The sequence below is a fragment of the Dermacentor albipictus genome, chromosome 8 (assembly GCF_038994185.2).
Source record: "Dermacentor albipictus isolate Rhodes 1998 colony chromosome 8, USDA_Dalb.pri_finalv2, whole genome shotgun sequence".
Taxonomy (NCBI): Eukaryota; Metazoa; Arthropoda; class Arachnida; order Ixodida; family Ixodidae; genus Dermacentor; species Dermacentor albipictus.
Window position 1 is genome coordinate 51,389,717 of NC_091828.1, and position 15,917 is coordinate 51,405,633.

Sequence of the window (15,917 nt, forward strand, 5' to 3'; positions counted from 1 at the left end):
TCGTACGCGCCGCGAAGGCAGTGGTCTTTCGACATGCCGCGAAACGGCGGGCCTCCTGCAATATTTGTTGACTGCATGCCGCTGAACAAGTAGTTACGCCTGCGTTGTCGTAGCGGCCAACTGTCCCTTTTAGTAACTGGTAATAACTGATGCAATGCATATGAGCTCGCACGTACGTGCGAATCGCGCTGCAGCGCGAGCTCGTGCGCTGCTGCCATGGCTTGACGTAGCTTTTAATGAATGCGCTCGAACACCGATCTGCTGTCATCAATACTACCTTGCTGCGCTGCCTCAACATGCTGACTTGAGGTCAGTATGAGCACATTTACCTCTCTAACCTGTGCTGCTCGTAGTGGGGTAGTGAATTGTCACCGAATCAGCCCGGCCATTTGTGGTCATTTGCACACACCTGGTCACTTAACCACTTCGCATCGGTCGAATTGTTAATTGTCGCTGTGGCCGGGTCTCGAATCGTGAATTACCAGCCATGCCTGCTGCTGTGTTGGTGGGCTGTGAGGACTGTAGGTGCAAAAGACCGAAATTTAGAACGCAGATAATCAAGCAAGTTTCAAGACAGGCGAAGCAGTCAGCATGGCGCGAAGTTTCGCTTACTCAGCGCGACGAACTGCAGCTATGCAGCGCGCCCGACGCTCCACTTCGTGAGGCCTTGAAGGAAAACGGTAGAATCTGATGTTGGGATTCAGGCCTTCTTGTTCATGGCAGCCCACGACGCAGAAGTAATGACGGTGACGCCTTCTCGAGGCTTGGCTAGGTCTCTCCGGATCGGCGTCACCGATTTCGTCTGCTCCCAGCATTACGTCCCACGGCACACGGAGAGGGTGTTTTCGTTAAACTATAGGCTGCAGCGACCTCGCAGCGTGGTAGGCATGGTCTGTGAGAAGTGACGAGCCTTTTCACACTCGCAATAGGGCAGAAAAAAGTGCGAATCGACGCAAAACTCGGCCTAGAAACGTGCTTCGCCATAGCCAGGGCTGGTACGAACTACACGTCGTTTCCCGCGCCGCCACCAGGCACCGCTAGTATACCTCAAACTCCAGCGTAAGACGCCCATGCCCTCGCCTCCCGCTCTACCCACTACCCCTACACTGGTACCCGATGTGACGCCGTGTTTACGCACGTGGTGAGCGGGCAGTTCCACAAACTTCCCTGCTGCTGTCGCTTACGGCCACTTCCAAAGGTAAACATGGATGAGTGCACGAATCAGCTCAATACCTACGTCCGTTGCTTTCTTTGTTCATGTTGTAGCGGCACACTTGTACACACAAAGAAGAAAAGGAGCGGGTGAAGAGGACTTAGGTTTTGCTGTAGCGGTCTCGCTCCATCCAGTGCTTTAGTGCCGAGCCTTCTAAATAGACGTCTCGCGATGTGTCATGCGCGCAACTTTGCATCAGTGGTGTCATAACACACGGTATATTACACAGGTAGTCTGTCTGCCTTACTTTTGTCTGCTGTTTTTAGGACATCTATTACGAGCTACCTGGACGAACGCTACACATTCGAGAGTTTACAGCTAAAGGAACATTTTTCCTTGTTGCGCGAAGAGCACATTTTTTTTTTTCACTTTGCGACAGTTACGTGGTGAAGTGCTCAAGGCACATGTCCCTGGATGGTTGTACCGTCATTTGTCTAATTTGTTTTACTGTGCTACTGCTGTCGTTACAGCTTCTGCTCATCTTGTGCCCGTCAAAATATAGCCCATCTCTGCACCGTTGACAACAATTAGCTGCAAGTGCTGATTGCTGCTGGTTGGCTCAGTCCAGAATCTGGTATGTATATCCATTTGCTCAAGGCATACTGAGTCTTCTATTGAGCTGCTCCAGTAAAGGAAGATTGAATTAAATGTCGTTTGAGTGATGTGTGACACCCTATCACTGTTGTGCTATACAGGAGGCAAGGCATATTCAGATCTAGGCCAGTAAGGCTTACCAGTCATCTGTTGGAAGTTACCAAAATGCATTAAATGCGAATTTAAGATTCTCTAGGCCATAACTGTTATAATTCTGTGCCTGATGCCATCACAAAAGAAATGTTAGAAGAATCCAGAAAACTTGTGTAGAGCTGTCCCGAGACAATAAATCATACCGAAATAAGCCGCTAACTGTGACTGAATGTCCGCAGCTGTGAGTAATTTCCTTGTGGGAATAGTGTTGCTTTTCAACGTCTTTTGTGTCAGGTGCACTATCACTTGCCAGTTGCATCCTCAATGTCTGACTCATTGTCATAAGACTGTGTCTATCTGTACAATGCAGTTGCTGCGCCACAAGCGATGCCTGTGAGCGATGGCAAGAGTGTTAGTATAGATCAGGTCTTGTACATATAAAATGCGAGTCGGCCGAAACAATCACTTAAATTGTTTCAGCATCAGAAATAGCTCTGCAAGCGTGCAGGTTTGTGATGTGTCGGCGTTTGTCTGAGTTGTGATCGGCAACCGTTTGTATGGTGGCATATTATTGAAACTTTGCCACTTGCTCTGGGCTTCATGTGTAGCAGTGTGGTGTACTCTGCATTTCATTCTGACGTGGACGTGTGGCTGCGACGAAATATTTTGAAGTGAATTTCTTTGGCTTTTTCAATCATTTACGTTTTGAGTTGGAGGTCTGTAATGTTTGGTGGTTGGACTCTGCAAGGAAATCATTCGTTCGCTCTTTCTTGTTCTTTTGTTTGTTCACGCTTTCATTCCTTTAGGCTATTCGCTTACATTGATAGTCATCATCTATGGTCCCTGCACATTTTCTTCACACAAGTTCATGCTCTAATTTGCCAGCAATCTTACCAACAAGGGTTTAGGGCTTGCACTCTTGCTTGCTAACATTGCACACCTTTGATAAAGTTTGGTCACACCTTCGTTACTACAGGAACCCATTTCTTGAGGAGTTGTATGTCACTGTTTATGACTTACAAGAGGGTTAAGCGTTGTCATTCCCTCTCATGGCCAGATGTGTCAAAGATAAATGTAATTCTGGGGTTGTATGTGTCAACACTGCAATCAGATTATGAAGCATGCCATAGTGGCAGGCTACGTATTTTGACACCTTTGTGTTCTTTAAAGGGTCGCTGAAACAGTTCAGGACCCGCTGTGGTTGCTTAGTGGCTATGGTGTTTGGCTGCTGCACATGACGTCATGGGATTGAATCCTGGCTACATTTTGATGGGATCAAAATTCGAAAACTCCCATGGTTTAGGTGCATGTTAAAGAACCCCAGGTGTTCTCCCACTACAGTGTGCCTTGTAATCAGATCGCAGTGTTGGCTTGTAAAAACAAAGTTTAATTTTTTTTTAATGGTTCAAACAAGTTTTGTAGACAAATAGGGTACAGTAAACATTCGTACCACAATTTGTGTGAAACATATCATATTAAGAGAGCTACAGACAATTACAAGTTACCCTCCTCCATAGCCATGCATTTTCTCCTAAACTCATTTGCCGAGTGATCGGGCTTAAGCTCTACCTCCACTGGCTTTGCCTCATGATGGGACGTCGTGTTGTCTACTTCTGGTTGTCTTAGAGCCAGAGTGCGAAGCCTCTACAACCTCTCTACCAGCCGCCTGGCAGTCGGTTCCAAACGCGAGCTATCGAAGCAGTGTACGTTGTGAGCATTCTGTAGCAGTATCAAGTGTGTCCAATATTCCGGTAACCACGGGTGAGTTGGATGCTTTGATGGGTCGGTGGAGGCCATAAACTAAAGCCCCTCCCGATACTACTATTGCTGTAATGAAGGAGTTTTAGCCTAGACGTATGTGAGCGGCCTGATCGGTCTACATCGTCCAAGCAACTGGTGGTGCAGAGGTTAACCAGCGAAATGAAGAGCTAATATTGCTGTAACCAAGCCTAAAGAATTTTAAACATTTAGAAAAACATGTTCATGACTAACAGTGGCGTAGCCAGAAATTTCGTTTGGGGGGGGGGGGGGGGGGCTCACAATGCAGCTCGGCCTCCGCGGAAGAGGAAACATTAGGTCGGATGCTCCCATCTAAATACATGTAGAAGGAGAGTTCGTTTTTCACCAAATTTGATGAGATTTGTTGCATTTAAAATAACAACTTAAAATCTAGTGATTGTTTGTTTCGAATCTCGATTTAAGCCGTCAATATTTTGTTGATGAGTGGCAAAATTCGAAAATTTTCAGAATACGAAATAATGAAGTTTACAACTCTAAATCAGCAATGAAAATGATATCACAATTATGTGAATTGCACATGATAGTACATCTACAGCAGACAAAATTGATGTTACACATTAGTCTAAAAAAATGAAGTATTATGGAAATACAAATTTTGCAGAACCGTTGTACATAACATAACCAATTCACATAAGATACAAATAGACATATCGAATTTGTCTGCTTTGAATGGCGTAATGGATGCGGTTTACAGAACCGCGATATGTGTTCATCATGCAGAGCTATTTTTTGTAAAGTTCCTGCTTCTATTTTTTTCAATGTTTTGAAATTTTCAAACCATTTTAAACAACGTCCGGACCCTAAATCGAAACTTTGCTCCCAACAGACACTAGAATTTAACTTACTCTCTCAAATGCAACAAATTTCATTAAAAGCGACACATGGAGCTGTCTAAGAAAAGCGTTTCTGCGTTTTACATGTATCTGAATAGGTCGCGTCGGAGTTGAGCCTGAGCTAAAGCTTCCTCTTAAACAATTTGCCTAGGGATCAAATACATGAATAATAACTACATTGCCATTGCCAAAGATGCTGCAAACGAATTCTTGAACGCTACGCACTGTCAATACAAGTATATATTGTATTTTTTCATAAAATATTATACTTGTATGTGCCAAAAATTGTGCCCAACATAACTTATGTCAATGCTTCCATGTTTTTTCTCTATTTAGTAAGTAAAGAAAATATCACAGGAACTTTAGAACTACATCAGTTCGAAACCAGCAAAGCAGTGCATGCTGCTGATATGAAAAATGTAAAGGCCATGAAATGAAGAAGTTGAGGACAAATGTGTTAATGAAACTTTGTCATTCAAGAACCGTGTTTACATTCATGTGCCTATGCAACGGCCAGTGAAAAATCTCAAGGACGCTGTCATTTGTTCCAATGTATTACGCAGGAGCCGCTGTCATCGGTCGTGTATCGTGAGTAATTTCACCGAAATTATAGTCGCAACAGAGAGCACGTATAAAAAGCAGAAGTTCTGCAGAATATACGAGGGCGAGTGAAATGAAAGTAAGCGAATGCGTATATATGACAAATGGGGTAAAAGTAGCCTCCATGAGCATTTAGCCATTTGTCGCATTGACTAACGAGTCGCGTAATTCCTGTCTTATAAATCTCCTTGGGTTGTTGCTTCAAAACTTTGCAACTGTCTTTCACGCCATCGTCCGAGACGAATTTGGTTCGCTTGAGCTGTTTTTTCGATTGCCCCAAAATGTGGAAGTCGCAAGGCGACAGGTCTGAGCTGTACGGCTGATGTAGCAGCTTTCCCGCTTAAACTTTGCCAGTTTTGTATAAACCACATCAGCAATGTGGGGACGGCCGTGGAACAAGATGACCCCATTCGTCAATTTTTCACGTAGTTTGTTCTTGATTGCGACACGCAGCCGATCCGGTGTTTCTCAATATCGGAAACAATTGACAGTATCTCAAGACTTAGCAAATTCTATCAGTAATGGCCCCTGACGATTGAAAAGTAAAAGCCAACAACACCTTTCCGGTGGAAATGACGGCCTTTGCTTTCTTAGGGGGTGATGAATTTGAATGTTTCCATTGTAAGCTTTGCGCAAACATCGTGTTTCAGGCTCGTAGTAGTGGCATGATGGTTCGTCTCTGATCACAACTGCAGCCATGAAATCGTCACCCTTATTGTGATAACGGATCAGATGAGTAAAAGCAGCGCCGAACTTCTACGTATTCTAGCGGTGGTTCAACATCTTGGGAATCCATTGCGCACACAAGAGCCGATAACCGAGATGTTAATGAATTATGGCATGAACGGTGATGGTGAACTGAACCGTGACTGATGTTCACACGCCCTGCAGGTTCATCGATGCTTATCCTCCGTTCTTGTGTCATCAGCTCATCAAAAACCTTTGCAATTTTGTTAGGGTTGATTGCACGATGGCTTTGGTCCGGTCTGGGATCGTCTTTGCAACTTTCATGTCCTTCTTTGAACTGTATGTTCTAACGCTTCACAGTGGCCATTGAAATGCAATGCTCAACGTACACGGCAACCATACGGTGACTAATTTCTTTTTGGGAAACACCTTCAGCTGTGAAAAACCTGACAGCACCACGCTGCTCAACTTCTGGAGAATCCATTATGTCACGCAACCATGTTCAACCCAGTGTTTGAGTGCATTAAAGAACATTTATCCTCACATCTGCGTGGCAGTTTTGCAAATGAGAGATGCCTGTGTGCTACGCGCAGGCCTTGCAGATAATGAACAGAACCATAATTGCGCAGGGTGAGTAGGCTCACTTTCATCTGACTCGCCCTCGTACATTAGAAATGTGGAGGTACAATGGAATATACAAATGCGAAGATACAGCTTGATAAAAGGCAAAAAAGTGCCACTGGAAACAAAGTTCACTGCACGTATGCACAAAACCTCACAACAAGATATCTAAACATACGTATAAGTCTCCAATAAATCTAGTATCTAAGAAAATGTCACAGCATATAATGGGTCAAACAAGGTAAATAAACATGTTGTGCAATCGCATATTCACAGAATCCTAGATCCCTCCCTCGATGTATCGCGCGCGACGGAAGACGGCGCGCTTGCTCCTCACTTTTCTCCCTTGCGCACACAAGACTGAGCCACCATCGTCGGCTCACCCATTCCCCCCCCCCCCCACACGCTTTCACTCGCACATTGTTAGATATGGAGCTGGTTCCTGCGATTACTTCGAGTTCCCCAGACCACGTCGGATTGCAGCACAGCTAATTGAGGAATGCAGAAGCAGGAAAGCGCATTCCAGAGAAGCGGCCTAGCAAACAAGTTTAAGGCATCAAGTTCACGTGCCAACAAGTTCGTGCACCGCCGGGATTTGCAGGTGGGCATCCGACAATGAAGCAGGTGCAGCCCTCCCCTTCTCATTGTTCGAAATGCATTGCCAGTCTGTGATGCAAGACCGCAGCAAGCCGCCAGGTGTGACACCACGACACGGGCGCCTACCATTGGCTGAAAGTGGCGTCATCGGAGTGGACTCTCCCATTGGTCAAACATGACGTGACTTGCAGTGCTCGAAGGGTTTATAAGAAGCCTTCCAGAGAGACCTGAGCATTCTGGGACAGACCCTGATTCCCTGATTCACCTCTCTCGAACTTCTTGCCGCGGGCCGCAGCGTCCGAGTTGCTGCCGGCCCGTAATGACTGTACGAATGTTAACTGACGCTCACCGTCCTGTATAATATGTAAATAAATTCCTCCCAAGTGTGGGTTTCCATCCCGGAGTCCCGTACTCCAACCCCTACATCTGGTTGGCAGCGGTAGGATCGCCTCCGAATGCATCAACTGGTGGCCACCGCTGCCAACCAGATGTAGGGGTTGGAGTACGGGACTCCGGGATGGAAACCCACACTTGGGAGGAATTTATTTACATATTATACAGGACGGTGAGCGTCAGTTAACATTCGTACAGTCATTACGGGCCGGCAGCAACTCGGACGCTGCGGCCCGCGGCAAGAAGTTCGAGAGAGGTGAATCAGGGAATCAGGGTCTGTCCCAGAATGCTCAGGTCTCTCTGGAAGGCTTCTTATAAACCCTTCGAGCACTGCAAGTCACGTCATGTTTGACCAATGGGAGAGTCCACTCCGATGACGCCACTTTCAGCCAATGGTAGGCGCCCGTGTCGTGGTGTCACACCTGGCGGCTTGCTGCGGTCTTGCATCACAGACTGGCAATGCATTTCGAACAATGAGAAGGGGAGGGCTGCACCTGCTTCATTGTCGGATGCCCACCTGCAAATCCCGGCGGTGCACGAACTTGTTGGCACGTGAACTTGATGCCTTAAACTTGTTTGCTAGGCCGCTTCTCTGGAATGCGCTTTCCTGCTTCTGCATTCCTCAATTAGCTGTGCTGCAATCCGACGTGGTCTGGGGAACTCGAAGTAATCGCAGGAACCAGCTCCATATCTAACAACATACAGTATGCGGCGCGCGGTCACGATGTTATCGCCCTTGGACTTTATGCGGAACATGAGGGCGATGGCAGGAATGTGCCTAAAGTGTCCATATAATTGCTATCCCAATAATATAAGAGTATCCGGCATATGAAGCATGCCATGGCACATTACTTTCCTCAAAAGAAGTAACAAAATAGAACTTTCATCATGCGACAATTTGCGGCGCCGCATCGTTTTCTTTTTTCCTTTTGTGGGGCAGGGGCACCGTAATGAAAACGCAAAGGAAAGTATGTTGGTCACAATCGAATGCCTACTTTGGACAACTAATGTGACTATTACAGGAATATAGAAGAAAACACAAGACGCTTGGTCCACCAAGAACCATGCGCATACTGCTCGGTATCCTACACTGGCGAGACAAGACTTTCTGGAGAGGTTGCGCTCAAGCAAACGTGGTGCAATCCGTCGAGTCCCCACAGTGATGGCGGCTAGCGACTATTGTTTCTTTTTCTCGTCTGCTAGCTAGAAAGCATCCAAAACTCTGCCAGGCGAAAATGCACTCGTCCAGAGAAAATCGAACGCGCACCAAAGTGCACCGGGCGGTGGTCGGGGCGACACGAGAAAAACGCATGCGCTATGGCTGGCTCTGGCAGCCCGCGGGTAGGGGAGCGAGAACAAAAAAAGTTGAAGAGGATCAATGTGTCTTCGCGATTAAAAGTCAGAGTAGAAAAAATAAATAAGGATGTAGTTACCTTTCTGGCTTTAAAGTCTTCAATGGATGCTTTGGCGCAGGTGAAAAAATATGTTGATATTTTTTATATGACATGACGGCACGAATGAACCACCACAATGCTTTATCTCATCGGGCCTCACTGCTGGCTTTGTCAACTTATTTGATAGTGTGTTGATTTGGCTTGTCTCGTAGTATGGCCCGATGTACGACTTTGGAAAAGTTAAGCAACCTTTGGTGTCATATATTTACGGGAGCATTAAGCTTACAAAGTTCCACAATCGAAAATCTAAAGCACACGTCTGGAAATGTCAATGCACCTTTCACATGAAAAGTTCATGAGAATATTATTCCCATAGAGTTTCGGAATTTACATCCACACGCTCCGTAGATTCCATGATAGAGTGGAGATTCTGTGGCCTCCGCGCGATACCGCGGCGAGCTCGTTCGGCATCAAAACGTCCTTGAAACTTTTTTGCTTGGATGGGGTTGCTTGCGTTATTTGACTCCCGGTGCATGGGCATATCCGCGAAGTCCAGCCCGAGTTCGCAATTTTTGCGGTGAAATGGCTTTTCGAGCGTGAAAAGGCGTTCTAAATAAAATCCGTAATGATGTTCGGCGCTGGGGGTTTCTTTGGTCGGCGGTGCATGGACAGCGCGAAAAAACTTTCGGGGGGGGGGGGGGGGGGCTGAAGCCCCATAAGCCCCGCCCCCCTTCTGGTACGTTCACACTGAGGAATCCGGCGTCTACAGCGAATGGAATGCTCCTGCCGCCGAAAATCGCGTAGTTCACACTGCTTGCGGACCGCGCCGCCGGAAAGACATACAGCGCCATCTGCCCCATAAAATGCTAACCTCCAATCAAGCGCGGGATGTCCCGGATGTTCGCGCGGCTCGAAATTACGCAGCAGTTGTCTCCGCTCGCGTCGAGTTCGTGTGTTTATGTTGCGCGTCTCCACCATTGCTTGGAAAGACAATGATGAACCCCGAGCAAGAAGAGGCAGTACTGCTCGGCCTGTTGGCAAGCATCTTTCTGGCGATGCATGACGCGCAGAAGCATTCGCCGTAGAGACGGCGGCAGCGGCGTTGGTGGGTTCGCCCACCAATATCGCGACCGATGTTGTGCCACAAGTCGTCCTTCTGCACGTTGTCTTTGTGTTTCAAGTGGCGCTTATCGTAGAGGACTGGGTGGTTGCGCACCAGTTCGATCAGCATTTCGGATGTGGATGTCGCGGCGGACTTTGATGACTGCGACGACTGCGACATGACGTGAGGCTCGGCCGCCATCTTTGGAAGTACTGTTTCGCGCTCCCCGATTGGTTAGCGCCATGCGGCGGCGAGGCAATCCGGCGGCAGCTGCCGCAAAAATCGGTACGCGAGCGATCGGCGCGGAAGGGGCTATTCCGGCGGATCTCGCCGCCGCCGAACTGGGTTCCGCCGAACTGGGCACCGCTCCAGACGCCGAATGTCTCAATGTGAACGGGGCATTCCTGGCTACGTCCCTGATGACTACGTTCCTACCAAAAATTTACACCGGCAAGACAATGCAATGCACTTGGTTACTGCTATATTTGTTCTGTGGTTGAGCACTCTGCTACCAAGTGGCTGCACCATGCAGGGCGTTCACATTTGCACTTCCACTCGTCCAATAAAATGCCCGCGCCTAGTCTGCTTGTGTTTGGGTTTACTTGAAATGTCGCACATGTGAGACACTGTTGTGATATATGGTAATCCCTCAGTGTGACATGATGGCCGCAAATGCACAGATGCTGGTGCAGACTGGATACCGACGAGCGCTGCAGTCACTTCGCTCACATGTTTGCCTTGCCGAGGAGCATGATATTGCTTCTTGACATGTTGCCAATCGCTACGTTTGCAGCCCACAATGCAAGGGTGAACTGTATTGCTCGCGAAAGTACAGATTCAAAGCAACACTGACCCCGCAGCTCACGTCATAATGGAGCATGTAACACAAGCAGACAACATTTATTGTATGCCGGATGTGCTTAAGTGTAGCGATGAATTGTCCTTGTGCATTCTCTTTCTGGATCTTTCTTTTTCGTAGAAACAAATTAACTTACATTTCAACTATTAGAAACCACATTTGTTCACCATAAAGTTGGGAAAAGTATCGATAATGCGCACTGAGCAGTGAATCCGACGACTCGCCCTAGTGGCACCATGTGGTGACATCAAGTCACTTGATCAGGGGAGGCTGAAAACTCAAGAGGGGTGGCGTGCTGCAATTAGTAGTGAAGTACAATCACGCTCAGAATGAGCTACAACACAAAAGCTTATGGCAAAGTGTCGAGTGTTGTACATATTTAAAACCTTATAGTAAATTACACACTTTTTGTCACCCAATTATCACAAGTGCCAACTCTAACAACTCAGCACATTTCTACAAAATCGTGAAAATTGTTTCAGGGTCACTTTAACGTGCACTTATATCTAAATGCAGAAGCGTTTTTGCATTTCACTCTGGAAGAAATGCAGCTGCTGCAGTCCTGAGATTGAACCTGCAACCTTGACCATAGCCGCAAAGCTACCACCACAAGCACAGAAGGATTGATTTCACATGCTGCTGCTTCTGTTTTGTCACCTAGACCCTATGTTGACGTAATAAAGCTTGGCGTGTACGCACCCCGCACCATTTGTCCACTTGGCAAATATGCGTGGTGTTTATATTTCAGAAATAGCAGAAATTTAAAGTATTGTACCTTTAGTTTGCGAGCAAGTGCTGTCGTTTTTGTTTTTCTTCTGTCACTTTTTCCCTCTCCCACCTTCCTCTCCCCCCTCTGTATGGAAACTTGGAGTGAAGAGGGGCAAGGCTGTTATTCACTCGTTTTCCGACTGCGTAGGTTCTACCCATCCTCTGCATTATGTCTATCTCCCCTTGGGACTAGCGCGTTAATAGAAGAGTAAAAACCGCTGCAGTTTCTGCAATGATTTTTGGGGGCTCACGGATAACTACAGCTGCCAAGAGGCTTATCTGGTGATGACCCAGAGGGCGCTGTGCAAATGCAGCACAATGTAAAAGTTGAAACGAGCCTCTTGCATCACCTTTCCTCTCTACCTCGCTCCTGCCATGTACACGCACACTTTCAGCCACTGCTCGAAGTGGCTTGTAAGTCAGTAGCACCAGTAAAAAAATACGAAGGGACATGCAAGGAAAGCTTAGCTTTAAGCACCCATATATAACGACATGTTATCATAGCATGTTAGACACAACCATCAGTTATGTCTTCTGGATGGCGTTTTCAGACTGTGTTGACACTTGCATTGCTAAGTTACTTTTAAATGAACAGTGTTAAGACAGGGTGGAAAGGTTGCCTTATTAGACTTCGAATCCGCCACCATTTCCACGCAGTGCATCTCGCAAAGCCACGGAGAGCATCGCAGCTTGGCGCAAGAGGCGCCAGCTGCATTGCATCTGCATCACTCGCAATGGCACTTCATATAGATCTGGAGAGAGAACGAGAGAGTGAAAGAAAAAGGGCTAAAAGTGAAAGTGAAGCTGTGCTTTGGCACCCCCCTTTCTGCCATTTCTCTCTCTCTCTTTGAGCGCGGAAAGAATGTGGGAAATTTGCCGTAGAAGCAGCCCAAAGCAGCAGACTGCCCAGTTTGTAAAAGATAGGGCTGACAGAGCACAACACTGTGTTGCTTGAGACGAAGCTGCAAATTTGGAAGACTCGAAGTATGAGATCGCAATGAATGATATTGTTACAGAGGAAGGTGCAGACGAGAAGCTATATGCAAGTATATTTACAAAATGAATACGCTGCACTTCACCTAAAGGCAACAGCCCGAGCTAGCCTTTAATCATCGTCTTCACACCACTGGCCTCCTCTGCATCGCAACTACTACCCTACTACCACCACAGTACTATCATAGTACTACCTTAGCACTACTCTCGTTGGTAAAAGTGCCAACCTGGTTCAACTAAAGGCTTGGCTCGGAAGCACTGTAGTAGGCCTTGAGCCTACTGACTAGCACAACATCACTGGATGACCTAGTAGAGGGTGACATTGAGCTGATGGGAGCAATTTCGTAGATCACTGGCGTCACCTGGTGGATCATGCGGCAGGACCTTGTCTAAATCAGGAAAGGAGCTTCTCTGAAAGTCCAGCATGACAAGAGGGTGACCACAGGAACATGTGCACACCAAGGAAAATCTGTGCGTCACAGTGGCAGCCATTGTACAGATGCTGGTGGTTTGCGATGCTGTCACTCAAGCACGGGCAAGTTGGCAAGCTTGGTTGGCCAGGGTGATGGCACTCCATATACTCGCATGTCGAGGAGGTTGCAGAAAGAAATGCAGTATCCAGGGGCAACGTTGGTTTGCGACCGTACAATAGAGAAATTGTGGCAGCGTCATGCCGAGAAGAATTATAGGCAACTGTAATGTAAGAAAGGGCAACGTCCGAAGCACAGCAGTCCTTCAAGACGTACATGGACAGCACATCTGTGAGAGTACGGTTCAACCACTCCGTCAGTCTGTTGGTTTGAGGATGGTGAGAGGGGGTCAGCTTGTGTTGTGTGGAGCAGGAACGCACAATGTTGGTGATAGCTTTCGACATAAAGTTATGACCACTATCAGTAAAAATCTGTTGCAGGCGCTGTGGAGCAAGATAATGTTATGCAAGAAAAAGTGCAATGTCAGTGGCCCAACTGGTCAGGAGAGCCCTTGCGATTGGCGCCACCCGTAACAGGTGGCGTAATCAGTTTCAATGGTTACCCATATGTTTCTAGTGGATGACGTGGTAAAAGGGCTGAGGAGCTCTAATCCAGCATGGAAGAATTGTTCTGCAGGGATGGTGATCAGCACGTAGTGCCTGAGGCTCTTTCTGGTGCTGGCAGAAATCGCAGGCAGCAACGTGTTATCAGATGGAGCGAGTGAGACCGGACCAATAAAAGCGGCGGCGGATGGGGTTGTACCTGAGAGATACCCCAAGGTGCCCTGCAGTAGATTCATCATAGAACTCAAAAAGCAGAGTGCGTTGTAGAAGTTTGGGCATGACAAGAAGATAATCAGACCCGCCATAAGAGAAGTTCCTTTGTTGGAGAATGCCAACCTGGAGGACATATCGGCAAAGAGAGGCATTGTTAGGTGAAGAGTGCGGATGCTCAATGAGTGCTCAAAGTGATAGGTCTCAGTACTGCTCATCGGCGTTGTTAGGGAAGGCAGACACAGAGAAAATGCCATTGGCGGTGCTACAGACAGTGTTGTCAGGCTCGTTGACCGGGTAACGAGACAGGCAATCAGTGTTCTTGTGGAGACAGCCAGATTTGTAAATGACAGAGTACGAATATCCTTGTCAGCGTCGCGCCCAGTGAGGAAGTCGACCTGTAGGATCTTTCTGTGAGCACAACCAGCAATGTCCGTGCTGGTGTGTGATGACTGACAAGGGTCGACCATATAATTATAGGCGTAGCTTTGCAACCGCACAAACTAGTGCCAGACAGTCGAGCTCCATAATGGAATGGTTATGTTTGAAGGTTGGGAGGTGTCTGCTGGCATAAGCGGTAACATGGTCGTTGCTGTGCTGGCGTTGTGCCAGTACTGCACTGATTTCGTGGCTGCTGGCATCGGTATGGACTAAGGTAGGTGCAGAAGGATCACGCCTTTCCCTGTGAGTTCTCGACAATGACCCTGTCATCAATCAGTGGTCTCTTTGTGACGCTCAGAAGAGGGTGACATTGTTATCTTGAAATGAGCTGTCATTTCTGGGTGCTTGAAAAGCTGAAGATCTGGAGCGTGACTGCCTGTTCTATGACTCAAGCGACGCTGATTGAGCTTCCTTGAGTGAACGATTAGATGTGATCAGCGCCAATGATAGCCACGTGTCTGCCGATGAAGCATCTTTTTTCTGAGGGATTGTCAGGCACAACACCCCTGCCACCAGACGGCGCATCAGGACGTTGAGTTGCTCGATGCAGCTCGGCTGGCTTGATGCTTGCATCTCCAAGCCATTGGGATGCAGGTTCCGAGAATGAAGATCTTCTGGCCAAAAGCATCTTAATAGGTAAGCTCTGACTTGACTGTATAGATGCAAGATGACAAGCTCCAAGGAGCGACCTTTGTCAGCCCTGCACAATGCCGCAAGCGCCACATGCAGGCTACTCACCGCCAAACTGTACAAGTTGAAATAATCTGATAACCCCCTATTTGAAGGGAAACCCTGAAACACAAGGTTCACATTAATCTGGACAAGCACCAGGACTCTTTCAACTATGTCTCCGTGCAAATAGACACAGAGTTCATGTAATGAAGCTAAGTAATCATGAATTAGAGCTTCCACAGATCAGGAAGGCAAAGGGAGAACTGGCTTTGATTAATTGATATCCGTAACACTTAGCACAATATAGCTACATGATCCTGACAGGATGCCAAGTTGCAAAACAAACAAAAGGGAAAACCATCTACAAGCCTTATCACTTTCCTAAATTGGCTCAGAAGGCCTGATTTATTCCGCTTTTTTTCTAGTTCACCTTTAAATTGTGCTACTGTAAAGCTACGCTCTACCCGAACAGGAGGCCATATTTATTTATTTATTTACATGTACCTTACAGGCTTCGAGAAGGCATAGTGTAAGGGGGGAAATACGGTAACATATTAGTATGGAATCAGGAAAGAAATAAACATCAGCCCAACGAAAGGAGTACATTAGCAAATACAATATGTAGAGCAATAACAATAAATGGTAAACAACAACATAACAGCATAATAACATTGTAAGCGTTTTTGCATGTTATACAGTAGTGAGTATTGTGAAAAAATTGGGAACACTGAAATTCTTTAACATTGTAGAAAAAATGCAAGAAAATTACGAAAGACATGACGTATTTAGACAGTTGAAACGGCATATTGATCGGTTAGCAGAAAGCGAAATGCAGTGGATTTAGATTGGCATGCAACGCTATGTGGTAGTGCGTTCCATAAGCGGACCGCACGGGGCAAAGCTGAAAAATTAAAAGTGTGTGTGTTGCCATGAATTTGGATGTAGCTGAACTGATTGTTCAGTCGTTGTGACGTCGAGGATGCTTTTTTCAGGTTTGATAAGGTTAGGCCAACT

General features: G+C 46.8%; 1 protein-coding gene across 9 annotated transcripts in view; it reads left to right on the forward strand.

Moving 5' to 3' along the window:
* The first annotated feature begins 1,067 nt into the window (after nucleotides 1-1,067).
* Nucleotides 1,068-15,917, forward strand: part of LOC135896036 (zinc finger protein OZF-like) — a 92,612-nt gene continuing 77,762 nt past the window's right edge. For 5 of the 9 annotated variants that reach the window (XR_010562569.2, XR_010562568.1, XR_010562570.1 and 2 more), the window contains exons 1-2: nucleotides 1,068-1,198; nucleotides 1,684-1,787. The gene's annotated coding sequence lies outside the window, so the exon portion shown is untranslated. The other 4 variants (XM_065424363.1, XM_065424366.1, XR_010562571.2 and 1 more) reach the window with 3 other exon arrangements.